Here is a 27,236-nt window from a genome sequence, read left to right as displayed (position 1 = left end):
AAGAGGCAGTTATGGACCTGTCAGCAGCCTTTGCTCACCATATCACCCTTCTTGTGATGGTGTAGCCACTATGTGCCTTTTGTCCTCGCTAGCAGCCCTGCTAACCTGCACCAAGCATTGCTTGTCAGTTTTGCTTTTGTAGTCTTGTTTGCTCAGCTTCTTAGGCAGGAACTCTGTCTGCTCCGGGAAGGGGAGCAGGGGGACTGCTTGCTCAGGAACACTCTTAAAACCCGGAAGTCTGTGTTCTACAAAAGCTCCCCGAACAAAGACCTGGTGCTCAAACTCTGGAGGTGACTCCTCTGAGCCCACACCCGTGCTGAGTAAACCTGGCTATTCCACATCTCTGAGCACCACTTGTCTTTTTCTGCTGCCACAGTTTCTGAAACATTTTCTGGTGCATTGCCAGGAGCCGACAACTGAGCTGGCCCCTTGTGCCACCATTGTCAGGGAACTGGGGAAGGCCATGGTCGCCAGCTGAGCGACAGGTGGATAGTGTGTGCCCGGCCGTTTTGCCATATCCTAACTCTCAGTCGGGCTGTGCCAGCCCCAGCTCACGCCGCTTCCCAAACAGACTCAGAAGGAGAGTGGAAACGGGTTCCAGGATGGGATGTCAGACTGGTAAGTGCCCCAGGGACATCTGCCTGAGTCAGGATCCTCCATACAGTGGAAGGAGAGACTGATCAGCTCTCAGTGACCAGAGGGTCACTCAGGATAGGATTTGTTCCTCTCGGGATTGGTGGCCTGTCAATTCTGGTGTGTGTGTGTGAGTGACTGGAGAGAATGAGAGCCCGGTCTCCCCCGTCTTCGGACCACAGAGCCTGAGTGGGTCCTAACCTGCAGTTCCGTGGTGACCTCATATGGCTTTAGGGCTGCACCAGACTCTGAGGGTTCTCTTCCTTCCCTGTGAGACTGGTCCTGGTCTGGGGTTTATACAGACCAGCCACACGCTAACGAAAGTGAGTGCTCCCCCTGCTGTTTGTTTTGAGACACCATCACAGGGTGGGAATACACACAGTGCATGAATTGGCTTCAAAACCCACTGTCTTAGAATGTATGGTTAAGAATTTTGAGAAAAGATTCTCTGAAGATTATGGTATAAAACCAAATTATGGAAAACTGCGCACTCTCTGTAGCCTAAAGTGGCCCTCCTTCGGGGTCAGATGGCCCTCGGAAGGGACCTTAGATGTGCCCACGGTTGGAGCAGTATATAATGTTATAACAGGAGACCCTGGACACCCAAACTGATTTCCATACATTGGTCAATGGTTAGAAGTTGCCCAGTTAAGACCACCTTGGGTTCAGTTCTGCATCACAGACCAGGGACAGTGCAAGGTCTTAGTAGCCCAGTCCAAAAAGAAAACTCTGCCTGAGAGAAGGAGCCCCCTTGGACACAATCCATGTGTAAAGAGAAGGGACACTGGAAAAATGAATGCCCCAACCATCCAGAGAGAAATGCCAAAACGTCACCCCCACCTAGCCGATACCAACCTGAGCCATGCAGCGCGAATCCAATTGGCTTAGCCGAAGCAGAATCTAACTGGGGACACCAAGCTCTCTCCAGCTGGGCCCGCGAGAGCCAGAATTCAATGAGAGGGCCATCCTGTAGACTTTATGGTAGATATAGGTGCTAAACATTCAGAGCTCACGCAACCTATGGCTCCCTTCTTGGAAAAAGAAACTACCATCATCGGGGCCACAGATGCCCAAACCCACAGGCCCTTCTGCAGTCCACAACAGTGCTGGTTAGGAGGCCATGAGGTAGTATGTGAATTTCTTTACCTGCCTGACGGCCCAGTTCCCTTTATGGGAAGAGACCTGCTGGCCAAGATGGGAGTTCAAATCTCCTTCTCTGCAGGTGGATCAGCTCAACTCAAATTAATAGGCCCACCCTCTTCTTTAATCAAGGCTTTTGCTGTTAAAGAGGGAAGAAGGGTGCCTGTACTCTTCCCCTCCAGAAGAGGGGATCATTCCCCCGAAAATAGAGACTGAGGACCCACTGGTTTGGGCCGAAAGAAACCCTCCGGGACTAGCAAGATGCCATGCTCTTATCTTGATTGACCTGAAACCTGGAGCTCAACCAGTTAAGCTGTGGCAGTACTCTTGATTCCCAGAGAAGCTCAACTAGGAATCCAGGCTCACCTGGAAAGGCTGCTTGAGCACGGACTTTTGATAAAGTGTCAGCCACCCTGGAACACCCCCTTATTGCCTGTAAAGAAACCGGAGACACAGGACTACCACCCAGTTCAGGACCTGAGGGCCATGAACGAGGCAACAATCACGTTGTACCCGTCTGTCCCTAATCCGTGTAACCTGCTGGGGCTGATCCCTTCCACTGCTGAGTGGTTCACTTGCCTGGACTTCAAAGATGCCTTCTTCTGCCTCCGAGTGGCGCCTGCTAGTCAGCCCTTGTTTGCCTTTGAATGGGAAAATCCACACACTGGGACAAAGGAGCAGCTCACTTGAACAAGATTCTCACAAGGATGCAAGAACTCTCCTACTTTTTTCAGCAGCACCCTGGCCACTGACCTGGTTGAATTTTCTGGACAAAAACTAGACTATGTCTTGCTGCAGTACATTGATGACCTCTCACTGGCCAGCACCACGCAGGCTCCATGCCTAGAAGGAACAAAAGCTCTCCTCTCCCTACCAATGGAGGCTGGGTATTGGTTATCAAAGAATAAGGCACAAATCTGTAAGAAACAAGTCAAGTATCTGGGATTTAACATCATGCAGGGCCGACGAATGCTGGGGACTGAAAGAAAACAGTTTGTGTCATTCTGGTCCCTACCACCCATCAGAAGATTCATGAGTTCCTGGGGCAGTGAGATTCTACAGGATATGGATCCTCAGGTTTTCAGACTCGGCCAGACCTCTGTATGAGGCCCTAAAAGGAGGAAAAAAGGCTCCCCTTGAATGGGGACCAAGCCAGGAGGCAACATTTCAGACAATCAAGACCAAATTCACTGAGGCTCCAGCCATAGGACTTCCTGATGTAACCAGAGAATTCAACCTCTTTGTTCATGAGAAAAATGGGATGGCCTTGGGAGTCCTAACCCAAGAATTTGGGCCTTGGCAGAGGCCGGTGGCGTATTTGTCTAAGCAAATTGACTCAGTTGTGGCCAGATGGCCTCCCTGCCTCCAAGCGCTGGCAGCTACCACCTTGTTAGTAAGAGAGGCTGACAAGTTGACTCTGGGATAGAACCTCGACATTAAAGTCCCACATTCAGTTGTAACCCTGATGGGCAATCAGGGCCACCATTGACTCACGCATGCACAAATGACTCAATACCAAGGGTTACTATGTGAAAATCCGCAGGTAAAGCTGGAAGTTGTATGAACCCTGAACCCAACCATCTTTCTACCGGATGAAGCAGGGCCCCGGGACCATAACTGCCTAGAGGTACTAGATGAGGTGTTTTCTAGCAGGCCTGACTTAGCTGATAAACCACTTCAAAATCCTTTTATATACAGTTGGCAGCAGCTTTGTGGAGGATGGAGAAAGGATGGCAGGATATGCTGCAGTGTCTGACTCAGAAGTGATGGAAGTAGAAGGAAGCGCTTTCTCAAGCATGGTCAGTGCAGAGAGCAGAATTATGGGCATTAATCAGAGCACTGGAGCTCAGGTGAGACCAGCGAGTGAACATCTATGCTGACTCAGATATGCCTTTGCAACTCTACATGTCCACGGAGCCTTATATAAGGAGAAAGGACCCCTAACTGCTGAAGGAAAAGGAATCCAAAAACCAGGCTGAAATCTTAAAGCTCCTAGAAGCAGTATAGGAGCCTAAAGATGTTGCAGTTATCCACTGCAAAGGCCACCAAAAGGGAGGTGACCTGGTGGCAAAAGGAAACCACAGTGCTGATGCAGCCACCAGACAAGCATCCTGGGGACAACATCCAGACAAACCTAAGGTCTTGCTGGCCCCAGAAGTGCCAGATGTCCCCAAATATTCTCCAGAAGAAGAGAAATGGATAAGGGAGGAAGGAGGAACTAAAACTAAGATGGGATGGTGGGTTACACGGGACCACCGGGCTGGTGTTCCAGAACAGCTGGCCTACAAACTAGTCCACCAGCAACATGAACTGACCCACATGGGCAAAACTGCCTTCAAGACCTTACTAGGCTGGTACTATGTTATTGCACATCTTCCTGCACTCTGCTCCTCTGTCTCCCAACAGTGCGTAAGCTGTTTGCAGAATAATGCTTGCCAGGGGCCCAGCAGACCAACAGGGACACAGCACTGTGGACGGTCCCCATTTGAGGATATGGACACGGACCCCACTGAAGTCACCCAGAGCAGGGGGTACAAATACCTGCTAGTCTTTATCTGCACCCTTTCACAGTGGGGAGAAGCCTTCCCTACTAAACTGAAAAGGCAAGGGAAGCCCCCAAGGCACTCCCGAGAGACATCATTCCCAGATACGGAATGCCTCTGACCATCAGGTCAGACAACAGACCGGCATTTGTGGCCGAGACAGTGCAGCAGGTGGCGAAAGCCTTATAGATCCAGTGGAAGTTACATTCTGCTTATCACCCTCAAAGTTTAGAGAAAATAGAACGCATGAACCAAACCCTTAAGCAGACTCTATGGAAGTTATGTCAGGACACCAGCTTGCCCTGGGTAGATATGCTGCTGGTGGCCTTCCTAAAAGTGAGATGCTCACCCCGAGCGGGAATAGGATTCGCACCATTTGAAATCCTATATGGGAGTCTGCCTCCACCGATCACTCTGAGAGGAAACACCAGGGAGTTGGGAGACTCAGATTTACATAAACACCTGCTAGGATTGGGGCTCACCATCTCACAAGTACACAAATGGGTCACAGAATACCTGTATCTTTAGACATAACAGTGCACCCCCACAAACCAGGGGACCAGGTGTGAATAAAGGACTAGAAAAAGGAGCCTTTAAAGCCAGTATGGAAAGGGCCCTGTGCTGTAATTCTAACCACTCCCACTGCTCTCAAAGTAACAGGAATACACGCCTGGATCCATCACTCCAGAGTTAAACCAGCTGGCCCAACTGGGGAATGGAGAGCTGCCCTTGATCCGGAGAAACCTCTACTCCCGACCATACAGAGGAGGAGACAAAGATCTCAAAGCCCTCCTCTGATGAATTAGGTGAGCTCCTCTTTTCCTGAGATACCCGCACCTGTCAGGAGGTTGCTTTCTTTTTTAATCGAAGTATAGTTGATTTACAATGCTGAGTGAATTTCTGCTGTACAGAAAAATGATTCGGGTATACATATATACATTCATTTTAACACTCTTCTATTATGGTTTATCTCAGGAGACTGGATATACTTCCCTGTGTTATACAGTAGGACTTCATTGTTTATCCCTTCCATATGTGACAGCTTACATCTCCTAACCCCAAACTCCCAATCCATCCCTCTCCCAGCCCCCTCCCCCCTTGGCAGCCACAAATCTGTTCTCTATGTCTCTGAATCTGTTTCTGTTTTGTACATAAGTTCCTTTGTGTCATGTGTTAGATTCCACATATAAGTGATATTGTTAGAAACAGCAAGGGAAGGAGGCAGAGCTGGGAGCAATGAGGTCTCAAGCACGTTTATCCACCAACAGAGTGGCCCCCAGGGAGTACTGGGCAGAGAGAACTCAGGCTCCCCAGCAACTTAAGGAGCAGCTAGTTATATAGGGATAGTTTCTATTTTTAGCACAGGTTGGTGATGTGGTAAGAACCAGGGAAGATACAAGTTACGTTGTTACTTTTTTTTTTTTTTTTTGTCTTTTCTAGGGCCACACTCGGGGGCATATGGAGGTTCCCAGGCTAGGGGTCCAATTGAAGCTGTAGCCACCGGCCTACACCAGAGCCACAGCAGCTCGGGATCCGAGCTGCATCTGTGGCCTCCACCACAGCACATGGCAATGCCGGATCCTTAACCCACTGACTGAGGCCAGGGATCAAACCTGCAACCTCATGGTTCCTAGTCAGATTCGTTAACCACTGAGCCATGATGGGAACTCCCTTTTTTTTTTTTTTTTTTTTTGCCTTTTCCAGGGCCACTCCTGTGGCACATGGAGGTTCCCAGGCTAGGGGTCCAGTTGGAGCTGCAGCTGCCAGACTATGCCAGAGCCACCGCAATGCAGGATCCGAGCCGTGTCTACAACCTACACCACAGCTCACAGCAACGCCGGATTGTTAACCCACTGGGAAAGGCCAGGGATCGAACCCGCAACCTCATGGTTTCTAGTCGGATTCGTTAACCACTGCACCACGTTGGGAACTCCACGTTGTTACAATTTAACAGTTTCCCCAGCTCTTCTTATCTTGCAGCTTTGTGTTTCATTTTGTACAGTTACCACCTAAGAGATATCATATGATGTTTGTCTTTCTCCTTCTGACTTCCTTCACTTAGTATGAGAATCTCTAGATCTAACCATGTTGTGTAAATGGCATTATTTCCTTTTTATGGCTGAGTAGTATTCCATTGTGTATATGTACCACATCTTCTTTATCCATTCTTCTGTAGATAGACATCTAGGTTGCTTCCATGTCTTGGCTATTGTGAATAGTGATGCCATGAATGTAGCAGTGTATGTATTTTTTTGAATTATAGTTTCATCCAGATATATGCCCAGGAATGGGATTGCTAGATTATATGGCAACTCTATTTTTAGGTTTGTTTTGGGGTGTTTTTTTTGGGGGGGGTGGCTGCATGTGGAAGTTCCTGGGTCAGGGATCAAACCAGCGCCACAGCAGTGACCCAAGGCACTGCAGTGACAATGCCAGATCCTTAACCCTGTAAGCTACAAGGGAACTCCTATTTTTGGTTTTTTGAGGATCCTCTGTGCTGTTTTCCAAAGTGACTGCATCAACCAGCATTCCCACTAACAGTGTAGGAGGGATCTCTTTTCTCCACACCCTTTCCAGCATTTATTGTTCACAGACTTTTTGATTATGGCCATTCTAAACAGTCTGACCATTCTAAAAATTAGTGATGTTAAGCATCTTTTCATGTGTCCTTTATCCATTGTCTTCTTTGGAAAAAGGTCTGTTTACGGCTTCTGTCCATGTTTTGATTGGATTTTTTGTTGTTGGGTTGTATGTGCTATTTATATATTTTGGAAATTAAGCCCTTCTTGGTCACATCATTTGCAATTTTTTTTCCCTTTCTGCAGTTTGTCTTTTCATTTCGTTGATGGTTTCCTTTGCTGTGCAAAAACTTGTAAGTTTGATTACATCCCATTCGTTTATTTTTTTCTTTTATTTCTGTTGCATGGGAGACTGACCTAAGAAAACATTGGTACGATTTATGTCAGAGAATTTTTTGCCTGCTGTTAGGAGTTTTATGGTGTCATGTCCTATGTTTAAGTCTTTAAGCACTGGTCTGTATGTCTATTTTGGCACCAGTAGCACACTGTCTTGGTTACTGTAGCTGTTGTAGTGTTGTCTGAAGTCAGGAAGGGTTACGCCTCCTGCTTCATTCTTTTTCTTCAGAATTGATTTGGCAATTCTGGGTCTTTTGTAATTCCATGTACATTTCAGGATTATTTGTTCTGAAAAATGTCCTGGGTAATTTGATAGGGATCACATTAACTCTGTAGATTTCTTTGGGTAGTGTGGCCATTTTAGTGGTCATTTTAACTATATTAATTCTTATAATCCAAGAACATGGATTGTCTTTCCATTTCTTTGAATCATCTTCAATTACCCTTATCAGTGTTTTGTAGTTTTCAGTGTATAGGTCTTTGACCCCCTTGGTCCTTGGCACATGGATCTGTCAGGAGGGGACACACCATTATTCCACAAGGAGACCACGGGTCGTCTGGTTATTCCCAGACTGGCCTATTTCTTCATTTACCTGGTCCTTCTGATCTGATCTATACCCTTTATGATAAAACCGCAATCATAAATATCACACTTTCCTTGGATCTGTGAGTCATTCTAGTGAATTATTGAACCTCAAGTTTCACAGGAACCCCTGAAGCGTGGCGGCCTGAGCACCCCCTGAGATTTGCAACTTGAAGTGGGCAGCCTTGGGGTCTGACACTAATGCTGGGTGGACAGCATCAGGACTGACTTGCAGAACACGCAGCTGAGTTTCCATCAGGTGATATCTATTGTATGTGTGTCACAGGCACGTCTTCCCTCATACACTCAGGGGCTGTGAATAGTGCTGCTATGATCACGTGAATAGTGCTGCTATGATCATGTGTTGAGTATCTGTTTTCAATCCTTTGGGTAAATACCTAGAAGTGGAATTGCTGAGTCATTTAATTACTCATGTTCAACTTTTGGAGAGCTTCTACACATTCATCCACAGTAGCTGAATTGTTTTGCAAGGCTTCCCATTTCTTCATTTTCTTGCCATCTTAGTCTATTAGGACTGCTTTAACAATAAAACACCACAGCCTGGGTGGAATATAAATAACAGGCATTTCTATCTTTTTTTTTTTTTTGGTCTTTTTGGGGTCACACCTGTGGCATATGGATGTTCACAGGCTAGGGGTTGAATGGGTGCTGCAGCTGCCAGCCTACACCACAGCCACAGCAATGCCAGGTCTAAGCCACCTCTGTGACCTACACCACAGCTCATGGCAACGCCGGATCCTTAACCCACTGAGCCAGGCCAAGGATCGAACCTGTGTTCTCATAGATACTAGTCAAATTCATTTCTGCAGAGCCATGATGGGAACTCCAGGCATTTATTTCTTACAGTTCTGGAGGCTGGCCATCAACATCAGGGTGCCAATGTGGCCTGGTGAGGCCCTTCTTCCTGGTCCATAGCTGGCGTTTTCTATGTCCTCACAGGGTGGAGGGGACAAGGGAGCTCTGTGGGGTCCTTTAAAAGGGCATTAATCACTTTCCTGACGTAAGTACTTCCCAAAGGCCCCATGTCCTAATACCATCACATCAGGAATGAGGATTTTTTTTTCTTTTTTATGAATTTTATTACATTTATAGTTGCACAACGATCATCACAACCCAATTTTATAGCATTTCCATCCCAGCCCATCCCCCCACTCCCTAATCTGTCTCATTTGGAGAACGTAATTTTTTCAAAGTCTGTGAGACAGTAAGGAATGAGGATTTCAGCACATGGATTTTGTGGGGACATAAACATCCAGACCGTAGTACTTACCAATATTTGTCATTTTCGGTCTGGTTTTTGTTTTAATTACACATGTCCTATTGGGTGTGAAACGGTATCTCACTGTGACTTGGTTTTGCATTTTCCTAGTGACTAATGATGTTGAACATATTTTCATGTGCCTTTGACCATTTGTATGTGTTTTTTGGAAAAATACCTGTACAGATGTTTTGCTCATTTTTAAAGTGGTTTGTTGTTTTGTTTGTTGAGTATTAAAAGTCCTTTATATATTCTGGACAGTAGACCCTTATCAGATGTGCAATTTGCAAATATTTTCTATCATTGTGTAGGTGTCTTTTTCACTTTCCTGAGAATGTTCTTTGATGTCCAAAAGTTTTAGTTTTGATGAAATCCAATTTATCTATTTTATTCTTTTTTGCTTGTGCTTTTGGTGTCATATCTAAGAGCCCACTGTCCCCATGTTTCCCTCTAAGTATTTTTATTTAGGTTGTTGACCAAATTATTTTTGGCTCTCTTCATGCCCCCATTTATGTATGGATTTGAGAGTTTGCTTTTCCATTCCTGAAAGAAACAAAAAATCTGTTGGAATTTTGAAAGGGATTGCATAAAACCTGTAGATTGCTTTGAGTATATCATAACATCTTACCAATAGTAAGTCTTTCAATCAAGGAACATAGGGTGTCTTTGCATTTATTTAGATCTTCTTTAATTTCTTTGAGCATTCATAGTTTTTAACATACAAATCTTTCCGCTTTTTGGTTAAATCTATTCCTAAGTATTTTATTCTTTTGGATGCTATTATAAATGGAATTACTTTCTTAATTTCTTTTTCAGCTTGTTCGTTGCTGATATATAGAAACGTAATTTTATATATTGATATTTTATATGCTTCACCTCTGCTAAATGTATGTTGGCTCCAGTAGGGTTTTGGTGCAATCTTTGGATTGTCCATGTATCATGTCATCTGTGAAGAGAGAAAGTTTTGCTTCCTTCCCAACTTGGATGACTTTTATTTATTTCCTTTTCTTCCTTAATTGCTCTGGCTGAAACCTCTGGTACAGTGTTGAATAGCAGTTGTGAAAGCAGGCATCCTTACCTTATTCTGAGCATAGATCAAAATCTGTCTTTCATCACTGAGCATGATGTTGGCTGTGGTTTTTCATAAATGCCCTTTATTGTGCTGAGGAAATCCCCTTCTATTTTTGAGTGGTCTTTTTTACCATGAAAGAGTATCAGATTTTGTTAATGCTTTTTGTACATCTATTGAGATGATCATGTGGTTCTCACCCTTCATCCTATTAATGTGGTGTATTACATCGATTGATTTTCTCCTTTGAACTACCCTTACATTCCTGGGATTATTTAACTCTTAAATATCTAAAAAAATCTGTCAATCTTTTAATTTCTGAGTACCAAGTTTGATAGCATGCTTAGGAAATTCTTCCCCTGTTCTGTGTAGCTCAGAATAGGCTTAACCCCACGGTAGACTTCTTAATATTCTGCAGAGAATATCATTGCATGGGTGGCCTGCACTTTTGTCAACCAGTATCCAGTTGATGACTATGGGTGGTGGGCAGGGTTCATGGCCTTCCCAGTTTTCCTTTACCAAGATACTCAAAGAAAATATTGTGCCTTCTGGTGGAGACTCTGCCATTCACTGTCTTACATGAGTGCCCACACTTATAACCATTCGTAGAGAGACAGCAGTACACTGGGGGCCCCCTAGGATGCAATATGAAGAGGACACATAAGAAAGTGTTTTGCCCCAAATCTTTAACCTGAATTCAATTAAGATCCAACCCTTAATTTCCAGATTCAGCAAAGCAGAGAAACAAACTAAATGATCTATTAAAGAAACAGCAGGCAAATCAGAATGAGGGACATTTTACAAGAGCTGACCAGAGCTCTTCAAGAAGTTAATGCTATTAAAAAAAAAAAAAAAAAAGCAGGGGGACTTTTCTAGACCAACAGAGATAGAAAAGGCATAACTATCAAATGCAATGCATGAATGTAGTTTGGATCCTACTTTCAGAAAAACAATAGAAGAAATTCTTAGGATAATTGGAGAAAGTTAAAGATGAGATATTAGATGATATGGAATTATTGTTAATTTTTCAGATGTGATACTGGCATTATGATTTGTAGGAAAATATCTATTCTCAGGAGACACAGACTGGAGTACTTATGACTGAAGCATTCATGATGTCTGCAACCAACACACTCAATTGGGAACAAATATGGTAACATTTTAATAGCTATTACCTAGGTGCGGTTCTCTACAGATACATAGATGTTTAACGTATTCTTTCGACTTTTCTGTTGAAATTTTTCATAAAAGTTGGGAAAATAAATTTAAAATGGAAATACTCCATTCATAGTGTTACACAACTTGATTCTTTTTCTTTAGCAACATATCGTGTATATCTTTCCTCATCCTCTTTATTACAGTGGTTAAATGTCAACAGTTTGAATTTCAAAATCTCTAATGCAGGATATCAGACCCAGATGTGTTTCATTGGTGGATTCTGTAAAACATTTAAGGAATAAGTGATATAAATTCTTCACAACCTTACCCATAAAAGAGAAGCCATAGAATGACTTCCTCCCTCATTCTCTGAGGTTTGCATTATCCTAATACCAAAACAAGATGAAGATGTTATAAGAAAGGAAAAACCACACACCATTTCTCTCATGAACATAGATGCAAAAATCCTCAACAAAATATTGCAAATTGAACACAGCAATGTATACAAGAATTATTCACTATTACCGAGAGGGATTTTTCCAACATGCAAGCGTGGTTCAACATTCAAAAATCAGTTAAAGCTATCTATCGCATCAACAGGCTAAAGAAGAAAAACCATATGATGGTATCAATAGGTGCAGAAAAAGCATTGGACAAAATCCACTATCCATTCGTGATTTTTAAAACTCTCAGCAAACTAGAAATACAGAGAAGCTTCCTCAACTTGATAATGAAGATCTATAAAAATGCTACAGCTGACATTATACTTATGGTTAGAAACCTCTTGATTTCTCTGTAAGATCAAGAACAAGGCAAGAATGTCCCCTCTCACAACCCCCTGTTCAACATCATGCTAGAAGTCCTCGCTAATGCAATTAAGACAAGACATGAAAATGTTACAGATTTGGAAGAAAGAAGTTGAACTGTTATTTGTTAACAGATTATATAATTTTCTCTGTAAAAATTTCCAATGAATTGAATAAAACTCCTAGAACTAATAAGTTATTATAGCAAAGATATAGGATATAAACCTCATATAAAAGTCAATTTCTTTCCTATAGAAAGGCAATAAGCAATTGGATTTTGAAATTAGAAACACACCACAATTTATATTAGCACCAAAAACCATGAAATACTTAGGTGTAAATTGAACAAAATATGTATAGGATCCCTAGAACAAGATCTAGGATCTAGAACAAGAATCCAGAGTTTTGTTGTTATTCTCTTAAAAAAAAAAATCAAAGATCTAAATAAGTAGGAAGATACTTTGTGTCCATGGAAGGAAGACCCAATATTGTCAAGAAGTCAAACTTTACAAATTTGATCTTACAGTTGCAATGCAATTCCCATCAAAATCCCAATAAGTTACTTTGCAGATGTCAGCAGACTGAGTCTGGAGTTTGTATGGAGAAGCAAAGGCCCAGAGTCAACACAGTACTGAAGAACAAAGTCAGTGGACCATTACCACCTGATTTAAAGGCTTGATATAGAGTTACAGTAAATCTTAGTAGACTAAGATCAGTGGAACAGAAAATAGAGCCCAGAAAGAGACCCTCATAAAGAGAGTCAACTCATCTTTGACAAAAAGTGCAGAATAAGTAGTGACAAATCATGTTTGTAGGTGTTCCCATTGTGGCTCAGCTGTAACGAATGCAACTAATATCCATGAAGACTCCGGTTCACTCCCTGGCCTCACTCAGTGGGTTAAGGATCACACATTGCCATGAGCTGTGGTGCAGGTTACAGAAACAGCTGGGATCTGGCATTGCTGTGGCTGTAGTGTAGGCCAGTAGCTATAGGTCCTATTCGACCCCTAGTCTGGGAACATCCATAGGCCCAGGTGCAGCCCTAAAATGTCCAAAAAAAAAAAAAAGAAAGAAAAAATCATGTTCGTAGCATGTAACCTTGATATAGTGAGATGAAAATGGCACTCTGCCTCTGTGGTTTTCCAGTAACCTCAGCCTAATTATGAGAAGAACATCAGAAAATTCCAGTAAAGGGCATCTCACAAAATTCTCAGCCCTCAAATCTATTAAGATCAGATCCCCTTGGAGTTCCCGTCATGGCTTAGTGGAAATGAATCTGACTAGTGTCCATGAGAACACAGGTTCGATCCTTGGCCTAGCTCAGTGGGTTAAGTATCACAGGTTGCCATGAGCTGTGGTGTAGGTCACAGATGCAGCTCAGATCTGGCATTGCTGTGGCTGTGGTGTAGGCTGACACCTATAGCTCTAACTTGACCTCTAGCACGGGAACATCCATATGCCACAGATGCAGCCCTAAAAAGATAAAAAAAAGATCGCCAGTAACGGGGAATATATGAGAAAATATCACAGCCAAGCTCAAGGACATAGGACAAGTTAATATAATGGGGTCCCCTATGACAGAAAAAGATGTTAGGTTAAAAACTAGGGAAACCTAAATAAACTTGGACTCTAGTTAATAATCATGTCTCAGTGCCAGTTCATTAATTGTGACAAACAGACCATACTTAATGTAAGATGTTAATTATAGAGAGAATTAGATGAGGGGAGTAGACAAAAACTCTCTGTAAAATTCTCTCATTTTTTTTATAAATCAAAACTGTTCTAAAAAGAAAAAAAAATTCTTTTTAGGGCCACACCTGCAGCATATGGAAGTTTCCAGGCTAGGGTCAAATTGAAGCTACAACCGCCAGCCTACACCACTACACCACAGCCACAGCAACGCAGGATCCAAGCCACATCTGTGACCTACACCGCAGCTCATGGCAACACTGGATCCTTAACCCACTGAGTGAAGCCAGGGATCAAACCCTCATCCTCATGGATTCTAGTCGGGTTTTTAACCTGCTGAGCCACATCGGGAACTCCCAAAAAGAAATTTTATTTTTTAAAAATATCAGTATCTACAGCAAGAGTAAGTCTTAGAACAACAGAAGACTTCTTTGAGGATGATTATATTACTGATGTTGAGAATTGTGACAATTAAAAGCTGACACTATTTTAGTTGTTTTCTAAGTTGTCTCCAGACAAGCCCCTGTGGTTGCCTGAACTGAAGGCAGGCGCCCCCTTGCCCTGCTGCTAGCGAGCCCTGCTCTAGCCTCTTCTATTTGTTTATAGGGATTCCTGTCTTCCTTGGTATTTTTGGTATAGTCTTTGTATATATCTTGTGATTACCTTTACATTGCATTTTCATCTTCTGTTACTGATATTAAGACTTTTTTACACTTAAATGCTATTCATGCTCTGTATCGTTTCCAAGGGTAACACTGTCCTACCAACTTAGAAGAGCAGAAATGTACTGTCTCTGTTTGGAGACTAACCATCTGAAATCACGGTGCTGGCCGGGATCCTCCAGTCCCTCCTGGCTTCCGAGGGTTCCTGGAGGTCCTTGGGATTCCATAGCTCGAAGGTGCTTCACTCTGACCCTCTGTCTGCACAAGGTCTTCTTCCCTGTGTGTCTGTGCCCAGATTTCTGTGCAGTAAGAGTATCATGTATTGGATTGGGGCCACCCTAAAGATTTCATTTTAACTCGGTTGCCTCTGTAAAGACCCTATTTCCAATTAAGGTCATATTGCGAAGTCCCGGGGTCAGGATGCCTTTTTCGGGGGACACAATTCAGCCTTTAACCTCAGTGATGCCTTTTTCGGGGGACACAATTCAGCCTTTAACCTCAGTGGTCATTTCAGCTCTGAATCTTTTTTTTTTTAACCGCTTATTGCTTCCTCTTTTAGTATTCGTGGTACTTTTTAGCATAAAAATTCACACATTTACATGGTTAAATCCGTCCTGTTTTTCCTGTCTGAGACACAAAATACTTTCTACTCCAAGTTTTAAGAACTATTATTTTATATCTATTAAAAATTGTATTGATGTTTTCATGTTGCAATAGTTAATCCTTCTGGAAATGAATCTGTGCATGGTACAGAAGCATCTCGAATGAGCATAAACGTGTGCTTCTTAAGGACCAAGGTCAGTTCTTGCCACACTGAGGAGAGAGCCGTCTCCAACCACCTCTAATGAGCAGACGGGCCACCCCTCCCAGGACTCAGTGAATCACACCATTGTCCTACCCTGCTTCCCTTTCCGGCTTTGCAGGGTGAGAGAGCGTCCACAGACCCCCTTCCTTTGCAGGCTGCTCCCTTGGCAACACAATGAGAGCCTTAGAAATGAACAGTTCAGAAAAGACTGGATTAAGTTATTAGCCAAGTTCTGTTACTGTCCTTGGTGTCCATCTGGGAGAAGAGAAAGGATGTTGCCCATTCTCACACTCAAGCACAGACACACGTCCCTGTGCACGCCCAGATCCGTCACATACTCGGACAAGCAGCAAATTCAAAAAATAACTCTGGAAAGCAGCTGTCTTCCTGGAGTCTCTCACGGCTTTGAGTGGGCAGTTAATGTCAGGACACTTTTGTCTCTTTCCAAAGTCTGCCTCATCTCTTTGTCTCACTGCGTTGTCTGGAACTTTGTGGGCAAGGTTGATCAACCGTATAGGTCTTCAGCTCCATATCTGTAGTTTCTAGGTGACAATTGCTTTGGAATCTTACGAGATGGGACACATTCAGGGTGGTATGGCTGTAGACAAAGCTCTGAAATCTGAATGCCCCTTTGTAGATTTGTCCTGAACTGACCTCATGTCCGTACCTGGGCACGTACACCTGAGGAAGTTGCTCTGGGCAAGCACACCTGGACAAGCACACCTGGGGCAGTGCACCTGGCTGCTGAAATGCTGATATGCGTGATTCTGGAGCCGCATGGCCCCCCTGGGGCTGAAACCCATGTAGAGTGTAGACAGTGTGGCCCTGAAGATTCAGTACACCTGCTCCCCAGGATCTCAGCCAGGGGCCCCTGCACCCTTTGCTGACCCACACGCTTCTCTACTCATAAACTCGGCTTTAGCTGCTGGCTCGTGACATGCCCTTTAGCTAAGTTACAGGGCTTTTCTGAGCATCGATACTCATTGATATATTTATGTTTTCTACCAGTTCTTGGTCATTTCTACTTTTTTTTTTTTTTTTTTTTTTTTGCTTTTTAGGGCCACATCTGCAGCATATGGAAGTTTCCAGGCTAGGGGCCGAATCACAGCTACAGCTGCTGGCCTATGCCACAGCTGTAGCAATGCCAGATCCAAGCTACATCTGCAACCTCCACCACAGCTCATGGCAATGCCGGATCCTTAACCGACTGAGTGAGGCCAGGGATCGAACCCACATCTTCATGGTTCCTAGTCAGATTCGTTTCCACTGCGCCACAGTGGGAACTCCCAGTCATTTCTACTTTCTGTGAAAAGATTCAGTTGTATTTAGACTTTAAAACATCTTGGGATCCCGCTTTCTGATCCAGCAGCCATTCCTCCATCCACACAAATAAAAAGCTTAATGAAGTGAAAATCAACAACCGTTTTGAGGTCTATTGGGGAACTGAGATCACAGGGCAGACACTGCCCTAGGCTGGAGGGACCGAGGTGGGGTCAGAGGCTCACAGGTCACCGGGACAGAAACTTCCCAGGAAATAGGGTACGCGTGGGAAAACCTGAAATGTAACCAGTGAGTTTCTGGAGCTCAGTGTGGACGAGCTGGAAAGTAAAAACTTCAGGGGGCCTGGTCTTACCAGGGGGTCTGCATACCTTTGTGAGTTTTGCTTCCAGAAACATCACCAGTTTCTCTCAGTGAAGATCAGAGAAGAATCCCCTGTGTTTCTGGCGGGGTGGGGGGAGGACCGATTTGAAATATATGCAGGACCTAGCAGTCTTCTTAGTAAGGCCTACCCTGGGGAAATACTGCCTGGAGCCTACGTGTCCTGGGGGAGGGAAATGGCCCCTCCAGCCCATCCAGCTTTCCTGCCCACATAATAGTTTCTCATCAAATTTGTCCTCAGTATTTATTTTATCGTTGTTGTTATAAGTGGGGCTTTCTATCTTTTGTCTTTTGAGGGCCGCACCCACGGCATATGTAAGTTCCCAGGCTAGTGGTCTAATGGGAGTTGCAGCTGCTGGCCTACACCACAGCCACAGCAACACCGGATCCAAGCCGTGTCTGCAACCTACACTACAGCTCCTGGCAACGCCGTGTCCTTAACCCACTGAGCAAGGCCAGGGATCGAACCCACAATCTCATGGTTCCTAGTCAGATTCGTTAACCATTAAGCCACGATGGGAACTCCTGTACCACATCTTCTTAATCCATTCATCTGTCAATGAAAAGAAATAATTCTTGATTCTGTTTACTGTTTGTTGTTTTCCAACTAATCAATGCTGGGTTTTTTTTTCTCTCTCTTAATTTGCTTTATCCTGAATTCACATAGTCTATTTTATTGTTATCTTTCCAATTCCATAGGAGTAGTTCATGTTCATCAGTTTTCATTATCACTTACTGGTTAACAAAGCAGTAAGGGGAGTTCCTGCTGTGGTACAGTGGGTTAAAGGATCTGGCATTGCCACAGCTGCAGCATAGGTTGCAGCCGTGGCTTAAATTCAATCCCCGGTCTAGGGAATGTCCATGTGCCATGAGTGTGGCCATTAAAAAAAGCATGAAGACCCTGGTCCTGTGTGCATGCCACAGCCTTGAGGTGGTGGGCTGGTTGGGGCTGGCAGAGAAAGACTTTTCAGGGCCAAGGTATAGCCAAGGAGTGGAAAACACAAGATAGGTAAACTGAAACTCCTGTTTCCCTGGCCGTGTGCACAGCCCCCAAAGACTGGACATGGAGGTCACTCACAGGTAAATTTATTAAACAGCTGTTGGGCACTAGGCCTTGTAAGGGGGCCTGGGCCTAATAATGAACAAGACAGATATTTCCGGCTTTTCAATATTTTGCCAATGAAAATAATGCTATGCAACATAGGTGATTTCGTTTTTAAGACCTACATGAGGAGTTCCCATTGTGTCTTAGCTGAAATGACTCCAAATAGTATCCATGAGGATGCAGGTTCGACCCCTGGCCTCACTCAGTGGGTTAATGATCCAGTGTTAGGGTTCCCGTCATGGTGCAGTGGCGTTGCTGTGAGCTGTGGTATAGGTCAAGATCGCCTCGGATCTGGTGTTGTTGTGGCTGTGGTGTAGGCCGGCAGCTGTAGGGGATTAGACCCCTAGCCTGGGAACCTCCTTATGCTGCAGGTGTGGCCCTAAAAAGACAAAAAAAAAAAAGGATCAAGCGTTGCCGTGAGCTGTGGTATGCGTTGCAGATGTAGCTTGGATCCCATATTTCTGTGACTGTGGTTCAGCTCTGATTTGACCCCTAGCCTGGGAATAGCTCCGATTCAACTCCTAGCCTGGGAACTTCCATATGCCACAGTTGAAGCCCTTAAAAAAAGACCAGAAAAAAAAAAGCAAAAAACAAAACAAAACAAAAGACCCTCATGGAAGCTGCTGAGAAATAAGAAGAAATGGGACCAGATGCTGGCTAGATGTGGGTCTGGGAGGAGTCAACACTGCCCGATGACTTCCCAGGGCTGGAGGAAGGGCTTCTTCAGGCCCGTGTCAAGGACAATATTTGTTGATTTCCATGCAGGCCAGCATGTGCCAACACCCCAGAACTGAAAAAGTGAGACCTGGACACCTGACCATGTCCCAATTTCATATTTTGGAGCTCTGGATTCTGTTACCGAATTGAATGCTATTTAGAAACAGGGTTGTTGCAAGTGTGATTAGTTAAGAGGAGGCCACTGGGGAGTTAGGTGGGTCCCAGATCACATATGACCAGTGTTCTTGGAGAGAGACCCAGCCCTGAGGACACCTTGATCTTGGCCTCTGTCTTCAGACTGTGAGACCGTATGATTCAGTCCTTTAAGCCACCCAGTCTGCAGTGGTTTGTCACAGCAGCCATGGCAAACTGTTGCCCAAGGACCAGTGATCCTTTATGCAGACATTGTCCTAAGTGCTGAGCAGTATTAGCTCGCTACAATCTCCCCACAGTAGGTCAGGCGATGCCCTGAATGCTGGTGAGAAGCAGAGCAACAGCCCTGATGTCTGCTTTCAAAGTCACCAAACTGCTTCTCCCTTTGTGGGCCGAGAACAGCTCAAGACAATGCAACAGGAATCCATCTGCGTCCTGGACGAGCCTGCTGTCCCTGATGCAAGTCAGCCCTCTGCCAGCTAAATTCTGTTTGCCTTGACATTCTTTCTGAGTCAAGACTTCTGCATTTAGTTCTGTTGAAACAAAAGTCAGAATCAGTTGGCTATAAGAGGTGGGAGCATGGTGCCAAGTTCCAGGGTTGCGCAGCAGGTTAAGAATCCCACACTGGGAACTTCCCTTCCATCCGACTCCCACCTCCCCTTTGGCAACCACGAGTCTGTTCTCCATATCTGTGAGTCTACTTGTTTTATAGATAGGTTCATTTGTGCCACGTTTTTCTGATTCCGCATGTCAGTGATATCATATGGTATTTGTCTTTCTCTTTCTGACTGACTTCACTTAGTATGAGAAACCCTAGTTTCATCCATGTTGCTGCAGATAGCATTATTTTGTTCTTTTTTATGGCTGAGTAGTATTCCATTGTGTACCACGTCTTCTTAACCCATTCGTCTGTCAGTGGACATCTCCACTATTGTGAATAGTGCTGTAATGAACATTGGGGTGTGTGTATCTTTTTGAATTGTAGTTTTGTCTGGATATATGCCCAGATCATATGGTAGTTCTATATTTCGTTTTCTGATGTACCTCCATACTGTTTTCCACAGTGGTTGTACCAATTTATATTCCCACCAGCAATGTAGTAGTGTTCCATTTTCTCTGCACCCTCTCCAGCGTTCGTTATTTGTAGAATTATTAATGAAAGCTATTCTGACCAGTGTGAGATTGTACCTCACTGGAGTTTTGATCTGCATTTCTCTAATAACTAGCGATGTTGAGCATTTTTTCTCATCCCTGCCGGCCATCTGTATGTCTTCTTCAGAGAAATGTCTGTTTAAGGCTTCTGCCCATTTTTCAATTAGGTTTTTTTTTTGTGTGTGTGGTTATTGAGTTGCATGGGTTGTTTGTATATTTTGTAGATTAAGCCCCTATCAGTTGCATTGTTTGGAACTATTTTCTCCCATTCTGTAGATTGCCTTTTCATTTTTTTAATGGTTTCCTTTGCTGTACAAAAGCTTGTCAGTTTGATTAGGTTCCATTGGTTTATTTTTGTTTTCATTTCTGTTGCCTTGACATTACTGATCCAAGAAAACATTTGTAATGTTGATCCCAGAGAATGTTTTGCCTATGTTTTCTTCTAGGAGTTTTACAGTGTCTTGTCTTATGTTTAAGTCTTTACACTATTTTGAGTTTATTTTTATGTATGATGTGAAGGTGTGTTTTAGTTTCATTGATTTACATGCAGCTGTCCCGTTTTTTCAGTACCACTTGCTGAAGAGACTGTCTTTTTCCCATTTCATATTCTTGCCTCCTTTGTCAAAGATTAATTGACTGTAGGGGTCTGAGTTTATTTCTCTACTCTCTATCTGTTTTTGTACCAGTACCACCCTGCCTTGATTACCATAGCTTTGTAGTAGTATCTGAAGTCTGGGAGAGTTATGCCTCCTGCTTGGTTTTTTCCCTAGGGATTGCTTTGGCGATTCTGCATCTTTTATGGTTCCATATAAATTTTTGGATTGTTGGTTCTAGTTTTGTGGAAAATGTCATGGGTAATTTGATAGGGATCACATTAAATCTATAGACTGCATTGACTATTGTGGCTATTTTTTTTTTTTTTTTTTTTTTTTTTTTTGCTTTTTAGGGCTGCACCCATGGCATATGGAGGTTCCCAGGCTAGGGGTCTAATCAGAGCTACAGCTGCCAGCCTACACCATGGCCACAGCAACGCCAGATCCAGGCTGTGTCTGCAACCTAGCTCATGGCAAAGCCAGATCCTTAACCCGCTGAGCAAGGCCAGGGATCGAACCCACAACCTCATGGTTCCTAGTCGGATTTGTTTCTGCTGTGCCACAGCGAGAACTCCTAGTATGGCTACTTCAATGGTATTAATTCTTCTAATTCAGGAGCATGGATTATTTTTCCATTTCTTTGAATCCCCTTTAATTTCTTTGATTATATAGTTCTCATCATATAAGTCATTCACCTTCTTGGTCAGATTTATTCCTGGGTATTTAATTTTTTTGGTACGATTTTAAAAGGTATTGTCTTTTTATATTCCATTTATAATATTTCATTGTTAGTATACAGAAATGTGACTGATTTCTGAATGTTAATCTTATATCCTAATACTTTGCTGAATTGGTTTATCAGTTTGAGTAGTTTCTGTGTGGAGTCCTTAAGGTTTTCTATATATAGTATCACGTCATCTGCATAGAATGACAACTATACTTCTTCTCTTCCAATTTGGATAACTTTTATTTCTTTTGTTTGTCTAATTGCTGTGACTAGGACTTCCGTTACTATGTTGAACAAAAGTGGTGAGAGTGGGCATTCTTGTCTTGTTCCAGATTTTAGCAGGAAGGCTTTCAACTTTTCTCTGTTGAGTATTATGTCGGCTGTGGGTTTGTCATAAATGGCTTTTTTTTATATTGAGATATGTTCCCTCTATACCCACTTGGGTAAGAGTTTTTATCATTAATGGATGTTGGATTTTGTCAAATTCTTTTTCTGCATTTATTGAGATGATCGTGTGGTTTTTGACTTTTCTTTTGTTGATGTGGTGTGTGACATTGATTGATTTGCACATATTGAACCATCCCTGTGAATTTTAGATGAATCCCACTTGGTCATGGTGTATGATCTTTTTTATGTGTTGTTGGATTCAATTGGCTAAAATTTTATATCTATATTCATCAAAGACATTATCCTGTAATTTTCTTTTTTGGTAATATCTTTATCTGGTTTTTGGTATTAGGGTGATGGTGGCTTCATAGAATGTCTTTGGGAGTGTCCCTTCTTCTTTGATCTTTTGGAAAAGTTCAAGAAGGACTGGTATAAGTTCTTTGTATGTTTGGTAGAATTTGCCTGTAAAGCTATCTGATCCTGTCCCACATTGCCATGAGCGGAAAATAAGAAATGAAATGAAAAAGGAAAAATCTCAATGGATACTACAGAGGTACAAAAAAAAAAAAAAAGAGAGAGAGAGAGTGAGAGAGACTACTATGAAAAATTATATGCCTACAAATCTGACAACCTAAAAGAAATGGACAACAGATACGGCTCGGATCTGGTGTTGCTGTGGCTATAGTGTGGGCCAGCAGCTATAGCTCCAATTAGACCCCTACCCTGGGAACTTCCATGTGCTGCAAATGCGGCCCTAAAAAGCAAAAAAAAAAAAAAAAAAAAAAAACCTATCTGAGCCTGGACTTTTGTTTGTAGGGAGTGATTTTATTACAATATTCAATTTTAATTCTACAGATCCATTTCTTCAAATGATCTATTTCTTCCTGATTCAGTTTTGGTGGGTTGTATGCCTCTAGAAAGTTGTCCATTTCTTTTAGGTGAGTCTGGCTAGAGGCTTGTCAATTTTGTTTACCCTTTCAACTAACCAGCTCTTGGTTTTAATGATTTTTTCCATTGATTTTTTAATCTCTATTTTATTGATTTCCTCTCTGATATTTGTGATTTCCTTCCTTCTGCTAAATATAGGATTTGTTTGTTCTTCTTTTTTTTAATTTTTTAGGTAGTAGGTTAGGTTGTTGATATGAGATTTTTCTCCTTTTTTGAGGAAGGCCTCTATTGCTATTAACTTCCCTCTAAGAACTATTTTTGTGGCATCCCATAGATTTTGAATGGTTGTGTTTTCATTGTCTTTTGTCTCAAGTATTTTTTAATTCCCCTTTTGATTTCCTTGTTGACCCACTGGTTTTTTAGTAACATGTTTAGTCTCCATGTAGTCAGTTTTTCCCATTTTTTCCCCTTGTGGTTGATTTCTAGTTTCATGCCATTGTGGTCAGAGAAGGTGCTTGAAATAATTTCTTTGTGTGTGTGTATGTGTGTCTTTTTGTCTTCTGTAGATCAGCACCTGCAGCATATGGAGGTAACCAGGCTAGGGGTCTAACTGGAGCTACAGCTGCCAGCCTGCACCACAGCCACAGCAACACTGGATCCAAGCCATATCTGCGACCTACCCCACAGCTCACGGCAATGCCGGATCCTTAACCCACTGAGCAAGGCCAGAGATTGAATCCACAACCTCATCATTCCTAGTCAGATTCATTAACCACTGAGCCACAATGGGAACTCCTGAAATAATTTCTATACTCTTAAATTGGTTGAGGTTAATTTCATGCCCAAGTGTGTGATCAATCCTAGAGAATGACCCAGGTGCACTTGAAACAAATGTATATTCTAATTATTTTGGATGCAATTTCTTGAAATTATCAATTAAATCTAACTTTTCTATTGTGTCATTTAGAATCTCTATTGCCTTATTGATTTTCTGTCTAGAGGATCTGTCCATTGATGTGAGTGGGGTGTTAAAGTCTCCTATTCTAATCAATTTCTCCTTTATGTCTGTTAGTATTTGCTGTATTGGGTGCTCCTATATTGGGGGCATACGTGATGTGTGTGATATCCTCTTCTTGAATTGGTCTTCTTATCATTAAATAGTGTCCTTCTCTATCTTTCTTTATGGCCTTGGTTTTAAAGTCTATTTTGTCTGACATGAGTATTACAACTCCAGCTTTCCTGTCATTTCCTTTCACATGAAATATCTTTTTCCATGCCCTCACTTTTAATTTATATGTGTCCTTTGCCCTAAGGTGGGTCTCTTATAGGCAGCATATTGTAGGCTCTTGTTTTTTATCCAGTCTGCCACGCTATGTCTTTTGATTGGACATTCAGTCCATTTACACTTAAGGTAATTATCGATAAGTGATTTCCTTTTTATTTTATGCTTGTATCATCTTCTTTTTAGTTTTTGTGAATGTATTGTTTGGTTTTGATTTGTGGTTCCCCTGTTTTTCAAGCATTTCAACCCTTTCCTCTCTGCTTGCTTTAACCTGATAGTTACATAGGTTCGAACACAATAAAAAAAAAGTCTGGATTTTCTTACTCTCCTTCCCCACAGAAGGATGATGATTTTCATGTCCTTTTTTTAACATCTTCATATTTATCCTTTTGCCATTCCTTGTGCTTATTGTCGCTTTTACATATAGGGTTTTTTTTTTCTTTTTAATCTGTATACTGGCTTATTTAAGTGATTACTATCAATTGTGATTTCCTCCATCCTATTTCTTCTTACTTCTTTCATTCCTATTTAGCAGAGATCTTTCAGTATTTCTTTAGAAATGTGTTTAGTATTTCTGTATTCTTTTAGTTTTCATTTGTTGAAGAAATTCTTTATTTCTCCTTCTATTTTAAATGATAATCTTGCTGGGTAGATATTTATTCTAGGCTGCGAGATTACTTTTTAGAGTTTTGAATATATCTTGACATTCTCTTCTGGCCTGTAGTGTTTCTGCAGAGAAATTAGTGTTAGCCTTATGGTGGGGGGAAGGTTCCCTTATTATTAACTCTTCATTTTTCTCTTACTGCCTTTAAAATTATCTCCTTATCTTTAACTCTTGCTGTTTTTAATATAATGTCTTGGTGAGGGTCTATTTGGGTTCAGCTTGTTTGGGGCCCTCTGTGCTTTCTGTATGTTGATATCTGTTTCCTTTAGATGTGGAAATTTTTCAACCATATGTTCTTTTTTTTTTTTAAAGGGGTCTTATGTTTTTATTTATTTATTTTGTCTTTTTGCCATTTCTTGGGCTGTTCCCGCAGCATATGGATGTTCCCAGACTAGGGGTCGAATAGCTGTAGCCACTGGCCTGCGCCAGAGCCACAGCAACGCAGGATCCGAGCTGCGTCTGCAATGTACACCACAGCTCACAGCAACGCCGGATCCCTAACCCACTGAGCAAGGCCAGGGATTGAACCCGAAACCTCATGGGTCCTAGTCGGATTTGTTAACCACTGAGCCACAACAGGAACTCCAACCATAGGTTCTTAAAATATATTTTCAACCCCATTTTCTTTTTTTTAATCCTTCTGGGATTCCTATTATATGTAGATTGGCATGCTTTATATTATCACCTAGATCGATTATATTGCTTTCATTTATCTTCATTTGACTTTCTATCTGCTGTCCTGATTGGGTGATTTGCATTATTCTATCTTCTAAGTCACTTATTCGTTCCTCTGCATTATTCACTCTGGTCTTCAATGCCTTTAACTCAGCTTGCATTTCTGCAAATGAATTTTTCCAATTTTTCTTTGTTCCTCCTTATAGTTTCTAGTTCCATTCTAACACAGTCTGCATTACTGTTGATATCTGCTCCTAATAACTTCGGTATTTTCATTAACTCCTTTTTGAATTCAGTGTCTATTAGAGTGCAGAGGTCTGTTTCATTGTTTTGCTCCTTCAAGGGAATTCTCCTGTTCTTTTAATTGGAATGGTTCCTGTGCTTCTTCGCTTCTTATTCTCCAAAGCCTGAGTCTTATCGCCCAACCCCTGCCCAGGTGTCTCAGGCTCTTGTGTCCTGGGCTGAGGTACCACTGCTCTGTACGGCTCTCTTTTGCTTTGCCCTCCTCAATCTGGCTGCTTCACTTTTCTCTGAGGTCTTGAGGTTCCCTCTCCATCCAGGCCAATCTTGCAGACAGTTAGATGGCCCCCAGGGTGTAGATTCCTTTCCTCTTTCTCAGCTCCCTCTCCGGAGTGCTGGTCCCATCCTGATTCCTTTCTCTCTGTCTCTCTTCTCTCTCTCTTTTTTTAACTTTTGTTCTACCCAGTTATGTGGAAGGTTTCTTTCCCTTTTTGGAAGTTTGAGGTCTTCTGCCAGCTTTCAGTAGATACTCTGTGTGAATCATTCTACATTTAGGTGGTTTTTTTGACGTGTTTGTGGGAGAAGTTGAGCCATATCTGCCATCTTGATCCTGCCCTGTGTGGGTGGGTTTTTTGTTTTGTTTTGTTTTCAACTACTAATTCAATATCCTTAGTTGTCATTGGTCTGTTACTATTTTATGTTTCTTCATGACTCAGTCTTGGTAGGTTGTGTGTGCCTAGAAATTGATCCATTTCTTCTAGGTTTTCTAATTTCTTGGTATACAGTTGTTCAGAGTATTATTTTTAATCCTTTTTAATTTCTATGTAATTGGTAGTAAGTTCTCTTTCAATTCTGATTTTGGCATTTAAGTCTTCTCTCTTTTTTAGTTAATCTAGCTAAGAGTTTATCAACTCTGTTGATCTTTCTTTTCAGAACACCAGATCAGTTTTTTCTATTGTTTTTGTATTCTCTGTTTAATTTATCTCAGCTCTAATCTTTATTATTTCCTTCCTTGAGTTAGCATTGGCTTAAATTTTTTCTCATTTCTTTCTTTCTTTCTCTCTTCCTTTCTTTTTATTTTTATTTTATTTTATTTTATTTTTGCTTTTTAGGGCCACAGCTGCAGCATATAGAAGTTCCCAGGCTATAGCCACCAGCCACAGCCACAGCCACAGCAATGCCAGATCTGAGCCACATCTGCAACCTACACCACAGTTCATGGCAATGCTGGATCCTTAACCCACTGAGTGAGGCCAGGGGTTGAACCCACAACGTCACGGTTCCTAGGCAAGTTTCCACTGAGCCATGATGGGAATTCCCCTTTTTCTAGTTTCTTAAAGCATAAAGTTACATTGTTGATTTGAGATTTTTTTTAATTAGGCATTTAAAATAAACTTCCCTTTTAGCACTGCTTTTACTGTACCTCATAAGTTTTGGTATGTTGTGTTTTCATTTTTACTTGTCTCAAAGTATTTTCCAAGTTCTCTTGTGACTTCTTCTTTGACTAATTTGTTATTTTGAAGTGTGTTGTTTAATGGTTGAGTGTTTGTGGATTTTTTCATTTTCCTCATGCTATTTATTTCAACTTTCCTACAATTTTGTTTGAAAAAGGTACTTTGTATGATTTTAATCATCTTGAATTTGTTCTGTGGGCTAACATATGATCTATCTGGGAGAATGTTCCATGTGCTCTTGAGATGATTATATATCTG

At 42.3% G+C, this 27,236-nt stretch overlaps 1 protein-coding gene across 1 annotated transcript in view; it reads left to right on the top strand.

Annotated features, from left to right (window-relative positions):
* Positions 1–225: 225 nt before the first annotated feature.
* Positions 226–27,236, top strand: part of ALDH1L1 (aldehyde dehydrogenase 1 family member L1) — a 97,583-nt gene continuing 70,572 nt past the window's right edge. The window contains exons 1-2 of the mRNA XM_084966595.1: positions 226–618; positions 4,971–5,122. The gene's annotated coding sequence lies outside the window, so the exon portion shown is untranslated. The remainder of the gene's footprint in view (positions 619–4,970; positions 5,123–27,236) is intronic.

This window comes from Sus scrofa, chromosome 7 (assembly GCF_054392235.1).
Source record: "Sus scrofa isolate SSC_HxYL_T2T_F1_AM1 chromosome 7, Sscrofa_HxYL_maternal_Yorkshire_Landrace_v2.0, whole genome shotgun sequence".
NCBI classification, from domain to species: Eukaryota; Metazoa; Chordata; class Mammalia; order Artiodactyla; family Suidae; genus Sus; species Sus scrofa.
The sequence above is the reverse complement of the archived record's forward strand: the minus strand, read 5'-3'. Positions and strand labels throughout refer to the sequence as shown.